The sequence below is a fragment of the Branchiostoma floridae genome, chromosome 4, assembly GCF_000003815.2.
Source record: "Branchiostoma floridae strain S238N-H82 chromosome 4, Bfl_VNyyK, whole genome shotgun sequence".
NCBI classification, from domain to species: Eukaryota; Metazoa; Chordata; class Leptocardii; order Amphioxiformes; family Branchiostomatidae; genus Branchiostoma; species Branchiostoma floridae.
Window position 1 is genome coordinate 14,649,735 of NC_049982.1, and position 6,001 is coordinate 14,655,735.

Here is a 6,001-nt window from a genome sequence, read left to right on the forward strand (position 1 = left end):
TCACTCCACTAATGACTTCTAATTCAGGACTAATTACTGATTCGAAAGTAAATCTTAATCCCATTTACTACTCCTCCATCGTTCTTGGCAAAATACTGCTGAATAATGTCCTATAAGAAGGGTATCTGCGACGTTTATCACTGGGTAATGGTCATGGTGCAGAAATCACTCGGTCCGGCTGTCACACTCGGAATCCCTGCATGGCTAACTTTCTATGCACTTCTGTGTTGTTGGAGCTTGTTGATGGTCTTCTCATCGCTGGTATATGCGCTCAAGGTGATATTTGCTCAAAGGGTTGACCTGTAAGAATGCAGGTATGAGATTTGGAAATGACTACAACATACGGATTCATGTTAGAGGCGCATCCTTCTGCCTTGAATATGTTATTAAATATCTAAAAAAAATAAAAGCTGTTAGTCTGAATGCTACCAATGGGATATATGCGTAAACGTATGTTACCTGATTGTCAGCAAGCAAGTCGAGTATGTTACGCGTAATGTTTTAATGTCGACTTCGCGCGGAGGAAGAATCTGGTCATATTACCACGCTCATGGACAGCTTTTACGTATACAATTGTATTCAAATGAGTATCTAGTGTCCTTTTTGATAATCTTAAATACTGACCAACATAAAGCTCAAGTCTTTAAGCATTCTAATGTCATGTTTGGTTTGATTCCTTTCTCAAAGTCCCTTCATCAAAAGATGTGGTCGGTCATTGACCACATTGAGGAGGTTTTCCACTGTAGCTTCTTCTCCCTGGGTGTCAGGAGACACAAAGAAAAGAAGTCTAACATGTCTGCTCTCAATAATTGATACAGTTTCTTTGTCCTCGTTGACAAGAGCTATGGGAGTTTTCTCGAAGATCGTCGACAGACGTTCAGAATTTCACACTAATCTTTTGTCATGTTATTGCCACGGGATTTTGCCAGCTTCTGAATTGCTTGGAATTACACACCACGATATTTTAAGCTATTTCATACAAGGTGATTTCAAAACTCACAAGAATATTGCCCAACTAGTAAAAGGAGTTTGAAGAGACATACCCAAACAATTTCACGAAAATGAAGCAATCAAGATCGTTATGGATACGCCGAATGAAAATATATGAAAGGAGCGGGTTCCTAGTGAAATGTAATCTGATAAGTAATCATCGAAGATGGCAGAAACGTGCACAGGAAAGATCAAATATGTTCAAATACGATGATTCAATAGAAGACCAGCTGTCTTCATGTTGGAGAGCGTATCAAGCGAATGCCACAAGCTTTTCAACAGCAGTGCTGGAAAATGTTTGTATACCATTGCTTTGTGGTTTGCCTTACATATCGACAATGATGCTGATACGTGTATAATGTATTTCCAGGGTGCTCAGTATACAGATGGGACCCATCAGTTGGTGTGCTGTGGCGGAGTCTTGTTCTTTCTATCTTCTCTGTAGACGTGAAGTAAGTCACCTTTTTGATATATTGCTAATAACCAAATATGTTTTGTTCCTATTAGACTGCACCTTATACATGACAACATGAAGGAAACATGGGGAGGAAAGAAATTAAGGATCATTCATTCTGGTTCGAGTGCATCATTGTTGGCCTTATGAATATGCACAAAAAGGCACCGGCACAATGACAATATGACACGGCTTCCAAATGCGCATGATAGTTCCATGCTTCTTGGTCCAAACTGAATATGAGATCACGATGGGAGGACCTCCCCTCCATGATTGATTACAAGGCTCAGGGACGCGACAGCCCTGAAGTTTGATCGATTGCTTTATCGAAACAAAGGTTAACTTCGGTGACCATTTCTGACATGTGTTGCTTAGTAAACAATTAAATCTGAGAAAGGTCCAAATTAAAATGAAACGTTATGAAAATTAGCCATTTCCCTTTCAACGCATGATGATGTGGTATATAACGAAGGCGGCGAAATACAATGTACACACTTGCGTACGTTTGTCAATGTGTATATATCAAACTAAAGTAATCATCTCCACATAGTAGGCTTTGCTTTTAAATACCTTATAGGTAGGCCGGTAAGAAAATTAAGTTAGATAGAATCATTTCTTTCCAGACAGGTAAATTTCAACTCTTTAATGAATCATACTTCCTTTTTCTCCAACCAAACCTCTAACAGTACATGCTCCTTTAGACGGGTGGGCGGAAGAAAGACTGTCAGCAGAATCTATTCTTCAAGCAGATCCCGTGGCATGATGGCATAAAATAGGCCAGCTTATGATACTGTCTTATGCCACCGCGGGATCTGATTGGAGATTAGGCGGAACCAAGCCAGGGTGACTAACGACTGTTATAAGGTCTTCAATCTCCTCTTGCCGGGCAGCAGTTACGCCTCCCACCATCAAATTAGTACTGACGTCTTTGTCCTTTACTCGTCCTTGTTCCCCTGCCGTGACAAATGGGTGTGCCTCGCTAGCGCCATCTGTAGCGCACCAGGAGTGATTGGTGTAGTTACATCCCAATCTTTAATCACAAAAGCCGACCAGGTGTAGGAGGCACCGTGGCATAAAATCTACCATCTATAGACAGTTAATTCATACCCAATGGATTGGTAACAAGCCCTGGACCCATCAAATATTGGCATTTCTTTCCCATTCTATGACTTCAAGGTCCAATTTTCCCGGTAAAGCATTTTACATATAATCAGTTGCGTATTACATATATACATGACGCATGAAAGAAGATAGGAAGCAAGAACATTTGCTAAATGCTTTCATACAACAGGTTCATAGATTATAGCCAGGGACCAAAACGGTACAATGGTCAGATGAGTAGAATGTTCGCCATACATTCGGTTGATCTTGTGTTCGATCCTCAGCCGATTCATATCAAATACATTAAAATGGTACAATTCTGCTTTCTTTGCTTAGCACTCAGAAATTGAGAAAGTTGAACGCACACAAACACCACTACCCGTTATCCAGACCCATGTAGTGATTGCGTATAAGTTGTGTCGACTAGGGCTACAAAAATGGAAATTGGCACCGCTCTTTGCACGATTTTGTGCGGGAATAGCATTAACATTTCTAATTGCCTGATCTTTAAACGCTATGTGTCATGAGAATCTATCCTGAATTTTAAACACTTTTCTCCAGGGACAAATTTAACTAGCAACAAAACCGTCATGAAAACATCTTTTACAATTGAAGTCGTTCTTGACATGATATTTCATTGATTAAAGATATCTTTGGAACGAAAAGGTATGCTGTTAGACGGAAAATGATATATTTTGACAAATGGTTATTACTAGCATGTAACATATTACTTTAAATAAATCCTAAGATCCTTGTCCTTCTTCTTTCTGACTTGATTGAGCGTTTCTTGACAGAGTGTTGAAAGGTAAGTGTTAACGGAGGATTGGGGTGATGCTCTATTACGTACATTTGCATACCCCAACCGTACGTGTGGCATTTAACGGTCCCAAAACGTCATGGCACTAGTCACAGATGAACCTTGTATCGAAAACAAGATATCAAGAAGTAAATAAAGCTGAATGAGGCCGTAATTCTCTTCGCCAAGAAGAGTATGAGATTGCTGACTTGGGTCTGTATGTAGGTCAACAGCATATAACTCGAGAAATTGTGGATGGAACTTTGTGATTTTTGGTAGGTGTGTAGCGGTTGTCGAAAGGAATGCCAAGTTTGAAAACGGTTTACCTGGCGTTTTCCTACGGTACTGCAGCGAGCTTGGTATGTTTTTTGCGGTTTGTTTTGGGCAGCATAAGTCAAAATCTAGCTGGGCGATTTTCACGAAACTTGGTAGGTGTGTAGCGGTTTTAGAGAGGAAGGTCAAGTGCGAAAATGGTTTACCTGGCTCTTACCTACGGTGCTGTAGCGGGATTTGTATGTGCGTTTGTCTGTATGCAAGATAACTCGAGAACCCTTGAATGGATCCTGATTATATTTGTTAGGTGGATGGGGGTTAGGAAAACGAAGGTCAAGTTCGATAATGGGCACCCTAGTGGCTGCCTAAGGTACTGCAGCAAAACTTTTAATTTTGACACTTCGTGTTCTGGACATGCTGTGGTCATGATTTTTGAGTGGTAGATAGCCCTTGGAACAGAGAGTAACTGCTGTGAGTTTGGACCCCCTAGCGGCTTTTTGGGAACTGCAGACACCGATTTCCGTTCAAACTTTGGACGAGGATAACTCGAGAACGTGTAAACGGATCATCAGGATTTTCAGTATGTAGATAGAATGAGTGATGACTTATACAATGTAATACTAATTATGCAAATCAGTAGCTAATTTGCATAATTAATGAGGAAAGTTCATAAATCCATGCCAACAGCATTTAACTCAAGAAGCTGTGTATGGATTTTCATGATATTTAGTATTTAAGTAGCGGTTGCGGAAAGGAAGGTTGTGTTCGAAAATAGTTGACGTAGCATTTTCCGTTAGGACGGTAGCGGGCCGAGTGTGTGCGTCCGTTTGTTTGTGGAATGCATAACTCGAGAAGCCTTGAAAAAATCCTGATAATATTTGGTAGGTGGGTAGGGGTCAGGAAAACGAAGATAATATATATGATAGTGGGCCCCCCCTAGCGGCTTCCTAAGGTACTGCAGCAAAACTTATTAACAGAAATAAACTGTGCTCTATATATCTCATTTTGACCTATATCTATGGACACAGCTGTTATACAGATGTTTTGCTGGAGCTGGACGCCCTTACACTGGGGACAAAGTCTTTGACAAGCATGAAATTCTGATTGACCAGGGATGCTACCAGGTCATCTGTCAGGTCACAGTCTGGTTTTTGGTAATATCTGTGTGTTTGTGAGGAACATAGTTCATGCAGTCATTTGCTATTTAGTAATACATGAACAAGACCTTAAAGTCTGAAATAAAGACATGATTATTTGGCGAAGAGATGGGTTCGTTGAACTCTAACAGTTAGTTGTACATGATTTCATTCAGTGATCAGGTTGTTTCACGCGTGAAGCATGCAACCAGCCTCGAATTTGTTCTTATGATGAAAAAGAGAGTTGGTCCTACTCATAAAGATGTCCCAAGCATTACATTTGATGCCCCTCTCATAAGATGCTGCATGCATTGTATTACTGTATCAGGAGATAGCACCTGAAATGTTTTTTTCGACCCCTTAGATTTTATGTTCTGTTGCTAAAGGTTATACATTCATATACTCGTATACAGGTGTGTACAACAGGAAGCTATCATTACGTCATTTCGTTTTTCTGTCGTTCTTGACAATGGATCCAACTCCACAACACCATCGTGGCATGTTGGATAGTTTACAACCATTGATATTGCACTGAAACTGCTTAAGGTTGCGGTACTGCGGTCGAAGAGCATAATCTGAAAGTGTCTCACATAGTGCTAAGTTTGAAGGTCATAATGTGTATACTTCAGCGTTAACGGTTCCTCTGCCTGTCGCCCTGTGAGAGCAGTCCTATCTCTGGTAGACTGCTGCCTTCAGGTCTGCCATCTCTCAGACGTGGATCAGATCACACTTGTCTGACCCTGGGCAGATATACTCCGCCCTCGCCGTAAACTTGTCGTGACCGAAAGCCCGTCCCGAGCGTTTTCTGACGTTAATGGCACTATCTATTTGAAATTGCGGCATGAAGATGGCACGGGTCAGGCCATTCTCCCTTCGGGACACTCTGTCTGCCAGCCCTTCAAATTGCCTCACAGTGAGTTGATTAAAATGGCCCTAGAGGCCGGTAGGTGAGGGGTGGGATCTCGTGTGGCCCTTAAAGGCAGGGGTAACAATTGCTATCTGTGGTAACTGGGAAAACGTGACGATTTGAGCAGCAATAGTCACTTATACTTCAAGGGGAGGTCCCCTGGTCGTTTCGGGTGATTTGTCCTTCTCGGGGTTTCATTCTCCATACGTCTGGGGTTACTTGTTCAACAGGGTCAATCTCCTCACCCCCAGCAAGGTTACCGTATAACATTCAACGGGTTGTCTGTTATAGTAGGGGGTTAATTAAGGCTTCTGGCAGCTGGCAGGTTGTTGCTACATACGTGA

At 41.6% G+C, this 6,001-nt stretch overlaps 1 protein-coding gene across 1 annotated transcript in view; it reads left to right on the forward strand.

Moving 5' to 3' along the window:
• Window positions 1-1,356: 1,356 nt before the first annotated feature.
• LOC118414934 (dopamine receptor 2-like) overlaps window positions 1,357-6,001 on the forward strand; it is an 18,475-nt gene continuing 13,830 nt past the window's right edge. The window contains exon 1 of the mRNA XM_035819271.1: window positions 1,357-1,442. The gene's annotated coding sequence lies outside the window, so the exon portion shown is untranslated. The remainder of the gene's footprint in view (window positions 1,443-6,001) is intronic.